At 36.7% G+C, this 18,788-nt stretch overlaps 1 pseudogene; it reads right to left on the bottom strand.

Annotated features, from left to right (window-relative positions):
• The window catches only part of LOC127809792 (spliceosome-associated protein 130 A-like), a 43,327-nt pseudogene extending 31,887 nt beyond the window's left edge, over positions 1 to 11,440 (bottom strand).
• Positions 11,441 to 18,788: the final 7,348 nt, after the last annotated feature.

Genomic DNA, 18,788 nt, shown 5'->3' with positions numbered 1-18,788 from the left:
GCAGTTTCCTCTATTAAAGCTTGTGTCCCTCTATTCCTTTTTTCATAGGCTGGCTTCCAGTCAGGAGGCTTTCCATGAATTTCCCAGCAAGTGTCCTTAGTGTGTCCACTCTTCCAGCAATGCTCACACCATGGTCGATTCTTCTTTTGTTTAAACGGAACTTGTTGGCTGCTGCGGGTGACCAGGGCTGATTGTTCCATAGTTGGATTTGTAGATTTGAGCGTGACTTTCATACGACTCTCCTCCCTTCTGACTTCAGCAAAAGCCTCTCTTAGGTTTAGCAAAGGCTTTGTTCCAAGGATTCTTCCACGAACTCCATCTAGGTTCTAGTTTAAACCTATAAGAAATTTGTTCAACCTCTTCTTTTCTACAATCTGTTTGTATGTAGCTGCATCTTCTGTACACTTCCATTGGATATTGAAGCCAATATTTGTTAAGAGAGTTAAAATAATGAGTAACATGGGAATCACCTTGCCTAAGGTCATCTAACATGCTCTCAATTTCAAATAACTCTTGAGGTGTTTTCAGCATGTGAGTAGGCTTCCTTAGCTGCCTCCCAAATCTCTTGTGCAGAATTATAAAGTAGAAAATTCTCACCGATTTTATTGGTCATTGAGTTGATGAGCCAAGACATCACCATGTTATTTTCTTTCTTCCAAACCCTGTAACCGGGCTCCTCTTCTCCTAGCTTGGTTGTGGCGCTGGTTAGGTAGTCATCTTTTCCCTTATTGCAGATAAACATCAACACTGATTGTGACCACTGAAGGTAGTTCTGACCATTGAGCTTGAGCCCGGTAATTGTGAACATGTTATTATCAATGGTTACAGCATTGGTATTTGGATAGGGGATGATCTCGATGGTCTTGCCTGCATCAGTGGACTTGGTGCCTCCGCTAGCCATCTTGATAGGAGATTCTAGTGTCTACGGGTCAAAGAAAGATGTTGGTGGCTAGTAGTTTGAACACTGATGGTTCTGCAATGCCGAGAACCAGATAGCAGCGTTGATAATCAAGAGGAAAAAAGAAACAATTCCTGCTCTGATACCATGAAGAAATCAATTCTAAAGCTGGAATCGAATACTTAATTAACTGAAACAAAGGGAAATAAATATACAAGTCTTCTACCTTAGGTTGGAGTCTATTCTATGTACAACATATCTGATAAATTTAAATATAAACCAGCTATCTCTAGAAAAACTAAATCAACTTTATCTTATCTCCTAAATATTCGGTATTTTATCTATGCAGCAACCAATCTTCAAATCTTCTTATCTTATCTTTAATCTCGGCTTATCAGCTTTAATCCTTCATTATCTCCACAAAAGAAGAGGGAAAAAACAGACAGAAAATGAAGAACAAGTCATCTTAGGATAGAGGAGAGACTACCAGATCTCCTCCTCTACTCACAGAAACAGATCGAGGTTTGCAAGAAATGAAAAAATGAAGGAAAGAAGATTAAGTCTCAAAGGATCTCCTCAACTCAGCAAACCCAGATCTGAGTTCAAAAAACCAGATTATGGTTTGCAAAACGATGAAGGAAAAAAAAACAAAGAAGATGAAGAAGAATGAGAAGAGATGGCATACCTAAGAACATTGTCCTTTCAAGGAGGAGAAGAAGATGAGTCAACTGAGAAATTGACTCAAAGCGGGGAGGAGAAGATGCTCAAAAAAAAAAATGTTGAAACCCTCAAACATTTAAATAGCTTTTATACTCAATGGCATACTTATAAATAAAACAAAATCTGAGGAAATTTTTGTACAGTGACCTATAATTCAATTTTTTGAATAAAATTGAAGTATAAATTTAAAACTGAACTGAAAATCAAAATTTCTACATAAAAAAACTGAATCATATTGTTTGTAAGAAAAGAGAACAAAATCGAACCAAATTAACTAAAAGTTTTTGAACCGAATAATGCTAACCCATGCTCTAGCTCCCAGGCTAGTCTCACATAGCAGTCCCTGGCATCAGACTCGGTACTAAGACACCCATGAGTATCCACTTCATCCCACTACACAATCAGTAAGATGTTCTTGAACTCTCAATTATAGAATTCACGAATGGTGAAGGGTGTACGCTTCAACTCACCAAAACTAGGGTCTTCTTTATCCTCATTGTAGGGCTTGACTAAAGTGGAACACTAGGTGCAGCATGACTTTTGGGGGATAGGTCAAGCTTGTAGGACACTTTAATCACCTAAGCACACTAAAAGGTCCCTCATAGCATCAGACTAGTCGCTTGCACAATCCCCATAGCTTCTGTTTCATGTACACCTTGATCATCAAAACATCACTTACTGGAAACTAAGTTGTTTTACACTTGTGGTTGCCCACTTCTTTATGCACTTGACAGCTTGGGGCTAGCAAGTTTGGCCACATTGTTCCATCCTACTAGTCTTTTGTGAACTAGTATCCCATTGGACTACTCCCTGTGCACCCTACAATCGGATGCAAGACAGCCAGAGTGCAGTGAAATTTTGAAGATGAGAAGGATTAGGGAAGAAGAGAAGAAGTTGGGGGCAGAGAGAGTTTGATTTGTATTCAATATCAATAATCTGATTTTTTTTATTACATCCTAAGCCTATTTATATGTCCAACTAAAAGATAAATACCTTAATTTTCAATGATCCAAATAAATAAGTCAAAATCTAAAATCTAAATAAAACTCAAAAAAAACAAGAAAACTAAACATCCCATCAAAGTTCCTATGCTTGGCACTTGTGCTGTGCCTCAGGTGTACATCCAATAATATGCTAACCCTCTTGGTTTGGTTACTGGTCTGTGGATGCATGTTGATTTGATAAAAATAAAAAAAATAAAAATGAATCCATTGGCTAAAACAGTTTGATTAGTAGCCTCCCTGTAAATCTAAGGTGACAATCACTCAAGATCATTTACAAGATGCCCCAAATACCGGGTACATGCTTGAGCTTCACCTTGGGTGCCACTACACTTGGGCCATCATTGGGCACGAGAATACAGGGGGCCTCTTGAAGAATCTAGGATCATTGACTCCCATGGTCACTCAGGGAGAAGCAGGAACTCCAGCAATCCTGTCAGCATGCTGCTCAATCTTATCCGGATGGCACACCAATCAAGTCCTCAAGCAAGCTTCAACATTGTCTCATAGGTGTGGTTAACAGTACCAACCCTTGACTAGTAGCACTCTTGCAAAACCTCCTACCACAAGCTTTCATTTCGCAGCACGTACAACCAGTGTTATTAAAGGCGCGCCTTTATACCAGGTGCAAGCCTGGCGCCTAGCAACAAATCAGGCAGGCGAGATCTACCCAGGTGCGCCTGGGAGCACCCAGGCCCTCAGGCGCAGCCTTGGGCTTAAGCGTGCCAAGGTTGCACCTGGTTTATTTTAGTTTAATTTTAGTATTAGTTTTCAGATTTTAAGAAAATATTAAATTGGAATTGATTTCTTGCTATATTTTAATCAAATCTAATCCTAATTCAAATTATACTTAAATAAACCAGCTGCCATTCTTAGTTAAAGCATGTATACATTACAACATATTTACATTTATTTAGTTTAAGTAAATGTCATTTACTTTAATACATGAATGTAAATAAGAAAATACCCCCCATTTGGATTCAATAAAAATATCTAAAAAATCAAAATCCATAACAATAAGAAAATAGAATTTTGGTTTTAGTACAAACTCGGGATTTAGCGATTTTACCACCCCCAAAATACATACCTATTATTTCTTAAAAAATTCATTAAAAATCATTTTAACAACAATGAATATTAGCTATCAAAATACCGGGAGATAGTTTTTCAAAATGAAAACATTTTCTTATATGTCTCCTTATAATGCGCTAATCTTCCAAACATAGAAAAATAGCATTTTTCAAAATGAAAACATTTTCTTGATTGTGGACTTGTAGTATTTATTGATTGCAGACTTGTAGTGTTTATGTGTTTGTTTAGAACTTTGCATGATGATTGGTACTTGTTTGAGTTTAAGTATTATCTCTTTGTTTTTATTAAGATGGTCTTTAGAGTGGTATTGTTGTTGACATGTGAATCTTGCAGGAATCAAAAATTTAAAATGTCATCCAACACTATCGATCTTAATCTTGATGGTAGCCCTGTTGGTAGAAGAAAAGATTCAGCATGGAAATATCATAGTTAGCATATGTTGAATTTTATATTTTTTTTATTACATGCTTGTTAAAATATTATTAGAAGTAATGACCTATTTTATACCTTTTTCTCCAACTAGGACATATATTTTTATTTTTTATTTTTTTATTAACTTGTGCCTAGTTCCACCAGGCTCACGCCTCGTCTTGCGCCTTGCACCTCAGGCTCCAAAACCCTTGTGCGCCTTGGGCCTTTAATAACATTGCGTACAACCTCTGACCCATTGCATATAACAAGTCTTCTTCCACAAACAAAAAGGCCCAAAAGCTTTCTTTCACCTTAAGGCAATTATTATTTTTGTGTCATAGGCAAAAGCCCATTAAAAGACCCAAAAGCCCAAAATAACTCTTTGGGCTAAAAGGTGTAAATTTTCCTGTAAACAGAGGGGTCCCACACAAACGCGAAAATTAGATGACTCCGACATTCGAAAATCCCTCCAAATATTCTACAAAAGGGATAGGCATTATTCATAAAGAATTCTAATTCTAAAAGGATTTTGGAATATTGGGATAAACATCATCTCTAAGAATCTTAATCCTAACGGGTTCCAAAATGTCAAGATAAACATCATCTGTAAGAATCTTAATCCTAACAGGTTTCAGAGTGTCAAGATAGATGTTATCTATAAGAATCATAATGCTAATGATTTTCAAAATATCAAGATAGACGTTATCTGTAAAAATCCTAATCCTAAATTACTTAGGATTGTTCCATACCCTTTTATAAATAACCAAGCACTCATTCTAGAAAATGTACGCCTCTGATATTAGTTTCAATATAACATTATCATCTTCAATGTTTGACTTAAGCATCGGAGTGTTTGCATGAAGACCTCCCAACGCTCTTTGACTGTTTTCTTTTTTGCAGACTTAGGCAGCTTGATAACAACGTTTCCAGTCAAATAAATTTATTATTGTATCTCAACAACAACAATTATCAAAGCCACTTAGAGGTAATACAATGTGGGTATGAGGTACTACATACCAACTCCTGGCAAGATCATTCAAGATCAGGTAGGGAGCCTATACAAGGACATCTTGATCCACATTGGATGTGTATTAAGCACAATTGTCAACACAATTGTCAAAGGTGTGCAAGGTGCCCTCTATGAGGCACCAGCCCAGGCGCTAAGGTGGGTGCCTTAGATTGAGGTGCAAGGCAGATGCCTTTTCACCTATGTCATTTTTTTTTATTTCCAAAAGGAGCTAGCATGCTTTCTCATTGGAGAATCTGTTTTTTTTTTTTTGGTAAATATGAAAGCATAATCTATTAGATTGGAGAGATGCAAATCAAGTGGTGATCATCAGAGGTCTGCCAGACTGCCCCCATGCTGGCAGCTTTCCAATAAGCTGCTGGTGGATGAGCCAACCTCCAGCAACCAGTTTTCCATTGGCAGTGTCACCATAGGCAGGCGAACCACCTGTGGCAACAATCTTTAATTTTTACTTTCCATTTATGTTTTATTTCATCGCTTTCTATTTTCCTTCATTTCTCTTTCTTCAGAGCAGTGTCTTTGTGTATTTTGTTGTTCTTTCGGCAATAAAGAGGCTCATTCAAAAGCTGGTTTACTGTTTTTTTCCTTTGTTTTTTTGTCTTTTACTCAACTGCTTGCAACCTCATTTCTTCATTGTTTTCTGTAATTTTAGCTGTTTCTTTTGCTTTTTGTTTGTGTTCGTTTTTTTTTTTTTTTTTTGTGCTGATTTTGTTTTTTGTTTCAATGAATTTTTTCTCATTTTCCTCAGATTATTTATGTTAGAAAATGGACCACTATAACCAGCATGCATCCCGTATGATAGTTTTGTTTCCTTTTTGTTAATTTTTCGCTGATTATTCATGTTATATAATTGGACTACTATAACCAGCAATGCGCCATCCTGTGCCTACATTATGTTGTGCCCATAATAAGGAATAAAATGCTTCAAAGGTCAAACCTCGCATTTGGAGTTTAAGTGTCTCTAAAGATATTTCTGCAAAAGTAATTTCATATGGCTAGATATACATGAAAGTTAACTACAGAAAGCTTTTCCTACAGCGATAAACTTCAAAATCAAAACCTCAATATTTCTCATACAGTGGAAAATGGATAGCTTTCAGTGAACTGAATACAGAACTTAAGACATTCATGCAAGCATGCACATATAACATGAAGACAGATATGGATGTATGCAAGACAGAGTGCAACTTTGACCTAACCTTCTCAAATGATTTTATTTCGAATATCTTCAAGTTTTTTGAGAATCTCAGCCGGAGTTCTATCCAATTCCTCTGCAATCTTCCGCTGCAAATCCATGGGCAATGTTGGGAACTGCTCACACAAATCTCCATCGATCACATCCTACAAAGTTATGCAAGGTTACAGTGAGCTAAGAAAATACAATAATTTAAAATAAAAATGTTAAGAAGCAGAAATACTTGATAGAAATGTATACATATACACACAGAGTCGCAAGTAGCAACAATGGTAAATTTTCATTAATGACTAACTAGTACAAGTAGGACAATATTTGATAAATAAACATAACACATGCAAAAGCAGCACTAGCAGTTGTATTAAACCCTTGTCTGCAAGGGTATAGGCATTTCACTCAAGAAGCCAACAATTATGCTGTTGAGCCACCCTCAATCATTTCACATAGTAACCTAATGATTTTTCAATGATGCTTCCACATAAATCCATGACCACAAGCCAAAATGCAACATCAAATTTTCTTCTTTTTGCTAAGTAAAAGAGGAAGGTGGGACAACTAGTGTAGCAATGCCCTCTAGACATGACAATGAGGACCTTTCCTTACTAGGAAATATCCAGTTTGAGCCATAGCTACTATCGAGAAGGCAAGCCTGTCACCCTATCCCCACCGCAGTGCACAATATCAGGCCTTGTATCCACCACACTTTTTGACATCATGGATCTAGGTAATCTTGCAAGAAAAATGAATTTAAGGTTCAAACCCTAGACAGTGGGGGATATAGGAGAACTCCTGAACAGCTAGGCTACCACCATAGTGGTAAGTTTTCTTAGTAGTAAGAAACATTAAAACAAGAGCAGTGGTTGTCATAAAAAAGAATGCATAAGTAGTAATTATGAGTTTCACCTCAAAAGCCATGCAAACTAATGAGTGCATCAATTCAAACAATATTTGTCTCCCTCATAAATTAGTATTGCCATATTATTGTACTTCTTTTTTAACTACTCAACATTCTAGTAAATCCATGTCATGTTTCTATGATCTAGCATCAGAATTGTGTTACATGGGCTCTTCTATGTCCACTTGTGTCCAATGGATTTGACAAGGATGAAGTTTGGGTCAAGTATTTGAGACCTAATGCCTAAATCAAAAACTTATATCCTATTGGTTTGATGTTGCAGAAAATTTTCAAAATCCAAACCCAGATAAGAGAGAGATCTTATTTTCCTTTTAAGTTTCATGTAATTTGAAACATTATTAATATTGTCATTTATGTTAAAATAATACGCTATACACAATATATTTAAATATTCACATCATATCCATCCACCTGCAGACTTCCTCTAGAAACATACCCTAATATCCTCAAACTAAAAAGTTTAATGAGGTCTGAGATGTGAACATATTCCATTCTTGATAATCATCCCAGGTCAATGGAGCATAGAGAGTGAATACTCACACTTGGCTTAAGAACCAGTTATCAAGGACATATCCAGGTGTTTTAACTAGACCAGGGAAATCTAATTGTTACACCTTGTTTTTACAGTAATTATTTAGGAAGACACAGATCTAACAGAATCCTAGTTCTATGAAATTATTATAAAACAGTATTCTATAATCAAGTGCTGAAAAAATAAAATCAGCATTAGAAATTGGTAAGAGTTAGAAAAAGAAATGGAAAATAAATACATTACCTCTCAATCCACACACACATCCAAGGGAAAAAAAAAATAGGATGAAAGAAAGAAAGAAAGAAAGGAAGAACAAATGATGAGAACAGGAGAAGACATGAATTCAATTCCAATATCAGTTAAAAATGGTAAAGGAATAAATTTCCCCTCAATCCACAGAACTATCCCCCAAAAGGAAATAGAAGATGAAACAAAGAAAGGAAGAACATATTATAGAGGCAAGAATTCAATTCCAAAACCTGTCAAGGTAAAATGGCACAGTACTTGTTTCCAAATGCTTAACTAGGTAATTAACCCCTTTTAAGTAGTAATAAAATAAGCAATAAGCACATATACCCTAAAAAACCTTTAAAATCCCAAATAGCCATAGCATCAATGGCAAGAAAAATCAAGGGCTTCTCTGAAAAGAAGAAAAAGAGTAAGCCTAAATGAACATATATGAAGCTATTCCCATGTACAAGTTGAGTATTCAAGGGATTCCCACATCCATTTCTAGTCTTTTAATTGATGGGACTTATTCAAACAAGCAATATATTTACCTTAACTGGAAAATAGGCTGATCTATAAGCCATGTGATCTCTTCCACACAAAGGCAGGTGCTCTTGCCTCATATGCATCTCCAAATGAGAAAAAAAATCAACGTCATCACGGGAAGAGAAAGCAAACAATGCACCCAAACTTCCCATCACAGTCCCATAAATGACACATTCTCCACCACCTGGCATTAGAGATGCCTTTTGCAAGCAACTGACCACATCACTAATGTGGAACTGCACTATTTCCTCTACCTTGTTAGGGGCTCCATTCAGCTTCCCCTGTTCCCACTTTATCTTCCCACCAGTTGGATCTTCTTCAATCTCATCCGACACATCTTGTGGTAACCGCACAAAATAAATATTACCAAACTTGTCTGCACCAGCCATGGTGTCAAAATCGATGTGATATGCTGCAGTAAGCCATCTTGGAACACTATCATCAGCAAATATGTATAGTTGATTTTCATCTCGTTGATACAAGCAATAGTGGAATGACTGTAAAGCAAACATGCAGAAGACTATACATGGTCAGTACAAAAATTAACAGATCAAAACTCATAACTTTGGTACTCATGTGAGCAATAGAAAAATTTGCATCTGTAAAGATACAGTAAATAAACCAATATCAAGACAAGGCCAATGTCATGATTCCTCCAGTTTATTCTTCCAATTCAATAAAATTTAAAATCAGTCTGTTTTAGATTTCCAGATTTGCAATTTTCCAAACTCTACCCACATTTGATTATGAAATCAGAATAAACATTCCATTTTGAGCCAAGCTCATACCACACACCCTAATTTGCATTGGTCAATTCAAGAACCTAATAAGTACTATCTATATCAAGACAGCAAGCTAGTTGATAAATCTTAAAACCACAGTCATCTTTATACATTTCCCCAGTTATATCCTATTATTAACATGACAAGTCTCTACTTCCACAAAACATAGTATTACCAATAAAAAGGGGTAACAAAGCCTGCCAAGACTCCAACCAGATAGAACAAAAATACTAACAGAAATACCATCCTCCATGGATAATAACAGAAACAATTACAACATGAACAAACAAACAGAAAGTAAACAGCAGGAAAAAAAAAACATATATTAAACAGAGGAAAGTAAATGAGTAATTGCATTAATGTGTTCAATAAAAGTTCACAATAACATATCAGATTCAGAAACAACAGACAAATTATTGATGCCACAAAATAACATATCTAAAAACATACTAAGTGAAATTGAACATAACAGAGCATAATATGGGAAACCAGATAACCCAAAAAGAGCATACCTCCTGAATGTCACCTACATAAATACGATCACGGTAGGTATGGATAGACATGATTGTGTTGGGGAACAATTTATTCTCGCATTTTCTAAGCAACCTCCTTTTCCCCAAATCATATATTCTAAGCACAGGTCCAATACCAGCAAGTAACCTTCCCTGGAATTGGCACAAAGCAAGAGGAACGCCATCCACTTGTGTCTTATGCAGAAGTTCAAGGGATTTTCCATCGTCCAGAAACCTATAAATATGAATATATCCAGCAACAAGAGACCTTTTGGGCCAAAATTGCAGGCCCTTTGCTGTCCCAACTGCCAAAAGAGTCCCAAACTCCTTATCATGGACATTTACCGTGCAAATGCTGAATGCAGCTTCATTATCCTGAAGCTCCAGCAAACAAGTAGTGTTTGCTGTCTTTGGGTCAAGAACTCTTATGCAAGAAACCCACCTTTCTGACTCTGACTTTGGATAACCATATTGCTCATCTGAAAGCGGATCTTCCTTATCCTCATCATCCCCACCATTCTCCATTTCCATCTTTCCATTTTCCCCCATTCCAGCATCTTCAAAGCATTCTTTTTTTGCAGTTTCACGCTCCTCAGCTGCAAATGCTCCTTGATCACTCTCAATAATTACCAAAAGCTTCCGCTTTGGTTGAAGGACGAACTTTCTCGGGGTGTACCTCAGAAGAATTGCATTTTCATTAAATGTCTCCCCCAATCTCTCAATAGTAAATACCGCAATGCATCCCCAGCAACAGCAACTACACCTTCCGCACACTGATCAGATGAAAATGAGGCTGCATATTCAAGAGTTTCGTATGAAAGTGGTGTTAGAAGGAAATGACCTTGATGGATGTAACCGAGCCAGGGTCTACTTGACAAGCAAAGCATAGCTCGCCGTCCTCTTACAATAACAGAGAAAAGCTTTGGGGCTCTCAGTCCTAAGAATCGAGAGCGGGCATCCGAAAGCTGACCCGTCACCATGTCCACCACTGTTCTAAATAAAACCCCATTCTGTAAACCAGCATTAAGGAAAAGGCTGGCAGGGTGATCTGCACCATCCTCCCCACCAACAGAAGCCTGAACTTCAAGAAAAAGGAAAGACTCTGGAGGGGAAGAGACACTTTGTAAACTTAATACCTGCATACAATCATCAGGATCCAGAGACAAGATACGAATGCAGTTGTCATATGATCCGATCATAAAAGCACTCCTTCATCCTCGGAAACTCCCTATCTCTCTGTTTCATCAACAGCAACAGCAGCGAGGAAGGAGATCAAATGAATGGATCATCCCCAACCTCCACACAGCACGCGCGCGTGGTCACACATACATACACCGACGGTTGCAGTAGCCATCGGCAACAGTGAGCAACATGCTCGGCCTCGTCGCTGTCGCTCGTTGTGCCTGGATCCGTCGCCTCGCCGGCCATTTCCCTCCTACGGCGCCGGGGAACAAAGGCCTCAAGAAGAAAACGTTATTTGCTTGGCCGATCATGTCGCGCGGAGATGAGGTCCGAGTGCTGCCGCAGCGCAGCCACGGCTTCCACTTTGCCTGCATCGACACCTAGCTCGGATCTGATTCGTCCTGGCTGGGCGACGACTTAGAGTGGCTGGATGTATGTATATTTGTATATGTATATTTGATTTATTTTTTAAATATTGTATATATGTATATTTGATTTATTTCTTAAATATGTGTATATTTAATTATTTTATATAATTAATTAATAATTTATATTTTTAATTATTGATTATTGTGATTATTTTCATAAAAAAATAAAAATAATTAAATATTAAAAATTAAAAAATACAGTAATTTTTATATAAAAAATTAAGTTAATTAAATACCTATAATTGATATTTCTCTTCAAATTTAATTCTAAACAATTTAATTGTTCAAAAAATATTTTTTCATATAAATTTTATGTTTGTAATCAAATATATTATTAAAATAATAATTATTTTAAATTATTTATCAAAATAGCACTGAAAGGACATTCGATGTAACAGGTGAGCAAAGATTCTTCGTTAGGGAGCATGGCAAAACAAGAACTGCTCCAATTAATAGCATTTATATTAGGCCTAAGACATAAAGAGGTCACTTAGTAATTAAGAAATATATTATTTAATTTTTAATTATAGGATGGCAAAATTAGATATATTAATTATTAAAAATTATTATTCTTATTTCTTATTGTGATTAAAAGTAAATGAAATCGTTATTTATACCACGTAAGATGTCACCTCATATAAAAGAATAATATTTACAAGACACATCAAATAACACTTAATACATCAAAATGATATTTGGTTGTTAAATAATTAAAAAATTTCACATTTAGTTTTTTATATGAAAAAAAATAAAATTGATAAAAAAAATCTAAAAATTTCATTAAAAATATTTTAAAAAGACCTAAATTTTATAAAAAGACCTAAAAATATTTTTAAAATACCTAAGTTTCATAAAAAGACCTAAAGAATTCATTAAAAAAGACATAAAATATTAAAAAAAAGGACCTAAATTTCATAAAAAGATCTAACTTTTCCATAAAAATACCTAAAAATAAAAAAATATATTATTATTAGGTCTTTTCTGAAATTTTCAAGTCCTTTTTTTAATATTTAAGGTATTTTTATGAAAATTTTAGATATTTTTTAATATTTTTAGGTCATTTATGAAATTCAGATCTTTTTTGAATATTTTTAGGACTTTTCTAAGATATTTTTTGTTTTTTTGTGAAATTTAGGTATTTTTTATTATTTTTAGATCTTTTTAATGAAATTTTTAGGTAATTTTTTGAAATTTAGGTATTAAAGTATTTTTTATAAAATCTTTGGGTCTTTTTATAAAATTTAGATCTTTTTTATCAAATTTGATTTTTTTTTCATATCAATGATCAAATGTCAATTTTTTTTAATTGTTAAGAAACCAAATATTATGTTTATATATTAAACTTAATTTGATATGTCTCACAAATGTAGTTTTTTTTATGTGATGTGATATCATGTGTTGTACCCTACCTCTCCGAGAGAGATATTTCTCAGAAAGGAAGCCGTGAAGGCCTATCGAGGGGCCTCCTTGAAAAGATCCTAGGAGAGTCTTTCCGGGAGGATTCTCCCTCGAAGAAGCCTCTTTGAGAGACCATTGAAATTATTACACACGTGTCCCAATCAATCATCAAGGCGTGGACTCCTATAAAATGAAAGACAAAACCTGATTGGTAGGATCCTTAACATCTGGTAACCTATCTCGATTCTCTCAATATTTCTTTTTCGAAGTCTTTAAGTTTCTTTTCGCGGCTTCTTCTTCTTGCATACTAACTTGATCGTCGGAGGGTCTTCACGGGAGATCTTTGTCGCAAGCCTTCTAACCCTTATCTTGTGTTGTAGCCCCTCTCAAAGTCAAGATCAAGTCAGTTGTATCTCTTTAAGAAAACCCTTATTCTCTTTAAGGCCCTCGAAGCACCTTCCCAAAAGAGTTGCATTTCTTTCTGAAAGCTAATCTATTCATCTCCTAGACATGCAAGACCCCCTCTGAGAGTCGTCACCGAAATCGGGCACCAGGCCAGCCAATTTCTCTGAGAGGTCCACCAGGCTTTATCCGCCTTTTCTTGACTCATTTCTCTCGAGAAGCCTTCTCTCCGAGAGAGCTTTTTCGGCAGCTATACTTTCGGACATCAACATCTCACACAGCTTTAGATGATAGTTTCCCTCACCCTATAGAAGTTTCTATTGTTGTATTTTTTGCAACAATTTGGCGTCGTCTGTGGGAAACTGACAAGAAACCAAAATGACCAGAAACACAAGATCGATCGGCTTGGGTAGCTCGTCCCACCAAACACAGAGAAGTACTCATTCAAGAATAGCAGCTACTGGGGAGCCTAGCCTAGCACCCTTACTCCAGCCAATAGTAATGGGACATCATCAGGAGTAAGAAGTTCGCTCGAGACATATACCCCAGGCGGAGGATAGTCAACTAGTCGGACTGGGGGGCAATCAGATTGCTACTTTAGAAGAAGACCCTAAAGCTGAGATCAGGGTTCGAGCATGGTCAAAGCAAGGAGAGATACACGTTATTGATCTGGGGGTAAAAGCTACGAGACAAGGGAGATGAGCACCACCCCCAACTTGCACGATTCCTGAGCCGGACTCTTTGGGACAATCATCGATTTCCCGAGAGAATCCAACCACGACCCCAAGAGGAATCTCAAGATCATCTGGAATAGCACCTCTCATAGTATTGCTTGTTGATTACGAAAGACTTCAAAAGAACTATGAGGAGTTCAAACATCAGAATAAGGAGCTTCAAAAAAGTAACGAAGAGAATGCGGGGAGAATGCAGGGAATCACTGCCCTTCTACAAGAACTGATGCCTAATATACACATCCCATATGTGGGACACAGAGATGTTAGAGAAAGCAGACCTGGAACATGAGGCCAACCCCCGAGAGTAGCGCAAGCAGGGGTATGAATTGGGACGCAAAACCAAGATGATTGCGCCCTGAGACCAATAAACCCACCTAAAAGAAGTGGTAGACAGGCGAGGAAAGTCCCGATGTATGACGAAATGGCGAAGAACACCCATTCCAAAGCTCTTTATCTCCCTCCCCCTTAAAAGGAAGATGCAAAACAAGGAATGTTAAATGCAACAGGCGTTAAGAGGCTCATAGAGGAAGTGTTGGAACATAAACAAGTAATGACATTGGCCAAAGAAGCCCCCACTAAAGGATTCCCCCTATCAAAAGAGCTCTAAAGACAACCAACCCAACCACGGTTCAAGCTGCCCTAGCTCCCTGTTTACTTTGGGAAAGAAAACTCGATGAGGAATTTCCAACATTTCGTAGCCGTGGCTGTAGTACATAGCTGGAATAAGATGACCAAGTACCGAGCCTTCCCCATATCTTTGGCTGGACAGGCTCAACAGTGATTCACAAATTTGCTGGCAGGTCACATACGATCATTTGGGCAATTAAGGATGGAATTTCTAGAGGCGTTCCCGACCTACGTGCCAAAGAAAAAGAGCGCGATGTACTTGATAAGCTTATAACAAAAGCCTGGCAAGTATTTAAAAAATACACAGAACGAATTAGGGTAGCCACTCCACTTTGACACTTTGGCCTTCAGAAATTAAATACCAAAATATACATTAAAAAAGTTACATTTTTCACTCCACTTTGACACTTTGGACTTCAAGCCTTCATACCAAATTTTATTCAAATTTTCCATTGAGCTCCACAATGAACCATCAAAGTCTTACCCAAATACACTTGGCAACAACCATATACTTATACAACATACATAAAAATTACAATACATGTTTGGGCTTCAACAAGACATAAACTAACAACACAAAAAAATAAATCAAAGCATCTTAGGTCTTCCAAGGCTTCAAGCTTGCAACATTCCCAACCTTTTGTCACATAAAGACCTACAAGGTAAGGGTGAAAATCTCATGAGTCATAAATCTCAGTAAGGGTGCAATGCATAAGTAAATAAAGCACGAGATAGCGTGTAATTCAAAATGCAATGCAAATGGGTAGTCTTCCATGCCCTCATAACCTCCATAGGTTAAGCCATCAACCAACCCTTCCCACAATACTAGTCCTTCATATAGCCATAGGTACATTACAACACATATCATGCAAATGTTGACCACAACATGCAACTCATAAAGAAACACTTACAAATTCAAGCAAGATTACCACCACTTGGGGTCATCCCATACATTTCTTGTTAGATTCTTCAAATCTTTAACTTCAAGAGAGAAACCCTTGCCAAAAACTTGCTTATCACCTATTAACACATTTTTTTAACACCCTGCATCAAACGATAGGAAGACCTGGGACAACTTACCTTGATGGGACTACGCGAACTTCTTGGGGGGGTCACCCATCCTTAGGCTTCCTCAGGTCAAGCATACTTAACCCTAGAGTTATTTGCCTACATTCAGCCCAAAAGGTATCAAGCTGGTGTTATTTCCTTCCTTACTTATCCTCGATGTATATTACCATTCTCTGGGCTCTTGGAGTATTACACACATCGTGTCATTATCATGGGCCCATAGCCGCGAATCAGCTTTTAGCTCTCGCTCTTCAACTGCCAGGAGCCCCACCGTACTTATGAGCCCTTTAGTGGTTGCCCTCTAGGCAACCTGATATGGGATCGAGAATCGGTGCTTACAGCACCACCTCCAGCCCTCTCCCTCTAAGTGTGGTGGCGCTCGTGGGCACGGACCATCTCAGGGGTGATAGAAGGAAGTGTGGTGGCGCTCGTGGGCTCGGATCATCTCAGGGGTGATAAATGGTGGTTAGGAGGGAGGGCTGGAGGTGGTGATGTAAGCACCGGTTCTCAATCCCACATCAAGTTGCCCATTTGGGCAACCATTGAGGGGCTTATAAGTGCGGTGGGGCTCCTGGCCGTTGAAGGGCGAGAGCTAAGAGCTGATCTGTGGTTGTGGGCCCATGATGATGACATGATGTGTGTAATACCCAAGAGCCCAGAAAATGGTAGTATACATTGAGGATAAGTAAGGAAGAAAACAATACCAGCTGGATACATTGTTGGCTGAATACAGGCGAAAAACTCCAGGGCTAAGTGTGCTTAACCTAGGAAAGCCCAAAGATAGATGACCCCCTTGAGAAGTTCGTGTAGGCCCATCAGGATAAGTTGTCCCAGACCTTCTTATCGCTCAATGCGGGGTGTTACAAAAATGTGTGTCAACACCACCTAAGGAAAAATTCTTACAATTAGACTTTTCCTTCTAAGATGACATCAAAGATGAAGAGAAGCATGAAACTTACCTTGCTCTCTTCTTTTTCTTTCTCTTTTCCTTCATGGGAGACTTCTCCCAATCTCTTCCTTCTTTCTCACTTTCTTTCTTTTCCCTTTCCTTCTTTTATTTACTAATCCAAACCCATTCCAAGACTAAATCTTGGTCATTGGATCTTCTTGATACAAGATTAAATCCACACCCTCCACAACAAGCACAATCCATGTGCTCTGAAGAACTTTAATCTCCACCATTCATACTTTAATACTTGGCAATTCATACCATTTTCTCTCCTTAATTCTCAACCCTTTATTGAGATTGGAGATTAAATCTCCACTTTCCAAAGTAGCACAATCCACGTCACTTAGAGACTTTAAATCTCAACTCTTGGATCACTTGAATTTCCAATTTTCTCATCATTTATTTAAATGAGACTATTTTCATATACATCACCTTGATAGACATATTTCACATAATTTCTCATTTAATTTAATAAGACTATTTTTCATCATAAATGCATGACAATTTTTTAATTTATTTTCCATTTTCCTTATTCACCATAATGATTACCCACATTAAATGCTAGAGAGACTATTTTTCAATCCTTTTTTATTTAATTAAATCACCCTTTTTTACTCAAAATATCCATCCATATATATATATATATGTATGTGATGTCCCACCAAATAATTTATATCTCTCTTCTCACAAGAATTGACCAAGTGTCATCCATATACTTAATTTGACAATTACTTATTTCTCCCTAAATTACACAAAATTAAATCCTTCACATGAGATTTATTTACACATTTTCCCCATAATAATTCACCTTTAATGGGATAAAATCCAAATTATCATAATGCCCTTAGGAATTAACAATTCCATCAATTCCATTCAATTGCACAAATGAGAATAATTCTCAATAAATTCTCATTCCAACTAGGAAATGTTGGTCTTAATGATGGCAAATATATCCCAAGAGGGGGGTGAATTGAGATTTGTATAAATTTTTGATAATTTAAAATATTGATTGATGACAGAACACTATGTTTCAAAATATAGGGTATATGTTTTGAAATAAACCTTTCTGTTAAGTAGGTTTCTAAACCTACTATATATGTTTCGAAATATACGTTACTGTTATAACTTGTTTCGAAATATAGATTGTATGTTTTGAAATATACTTTTATGTTTTGCTTGATTCGAAATCTTTTATCATGTATTTCAAAAAATGATCATTGGGAAATATGATTTTCATAAGTAGAGTATACCAAAGATATTTGTATATCAAATATATGTTTATATGTATATGTATAAACTTATGCTCAAGGAAAATATGTTTTTGTCTTTGATAACAAATCTTATGAAAGATCAAGCACTAATTGATAAGGAAAAGTAAAAGATCAAGTGCACACAAGATATATAGTGGTTCGGCACCCCGCCTAATCCACTATCTTCAATCTTACCCACTTGAAGGATTTTTCAATCCAATCATTTTTACTAGTAATCAATCACAACAAAGGTTTCATCACAGTTTACCCCAAAACCTTGTACAATGAGTTTTTATGGCTCAACTCAAACCTTTCACCAAATGAATTTTTACGGGTTTAACTCAAACCTTACAATAAGTGAGTTTTAGGCTCAACTCAAACCTTTTCCACAATGAGCTTTAGGCTCAACTCAAACCTTACAACAATCAATAAGATAAATAAACTTTTATCTTTATAGCCCAATGGATTTATAGCAATGAATATCTTACCAATGCCTAGACAAACCTCTTAGCTTGAGGTGAGGAGAGCTGAAAAGATAAGACTCGTTATTTGCACTTGTTTCTCCTTTCACAATTGCAATGCACAAGCTTAAGATGTAGATAGATCTTCTTTGAGAGCTTAATAAAACATTTTGATCACCACTTGTACTTATGTGTGTGTCTCTAGTGTGTGCTCTCTTGTTCTTACATATTCTTGTCTTCAAACACCTGCTATTTATATTAAGAGATAGAAATCTGGCCGTTTATAGCTGTTGGAGACAAGACAAAAAAGTAGATTTTGAAACATCACAAATTTACACTAAACTTTCGAAACATACTTCTCATGTTTCGAAACATACAGCATTTCCAGCTGGACTAGCATTTCGAGACAACAATGAGTGGGAGATAAAA

This window comes from Diospyros lotus, chromosome 9, assembly GCF_014633365.1.
Source record: "Diospyros lotus cultivar Yz01 chromosome 9, ASM1463336v1, whole genome shotgun sequence".
NCBI lineage: Eukaryota > Viridiplantae > Streptophyta > Magnoliopsida > Ericales > Ebenaceae > Diospyros > Diospyros lotus.
The sequence above is the reverse complement of the archived record's forward strand: the minus strand, read 5'-3'. Positions and strand labels throughout refer to the sequence as shown.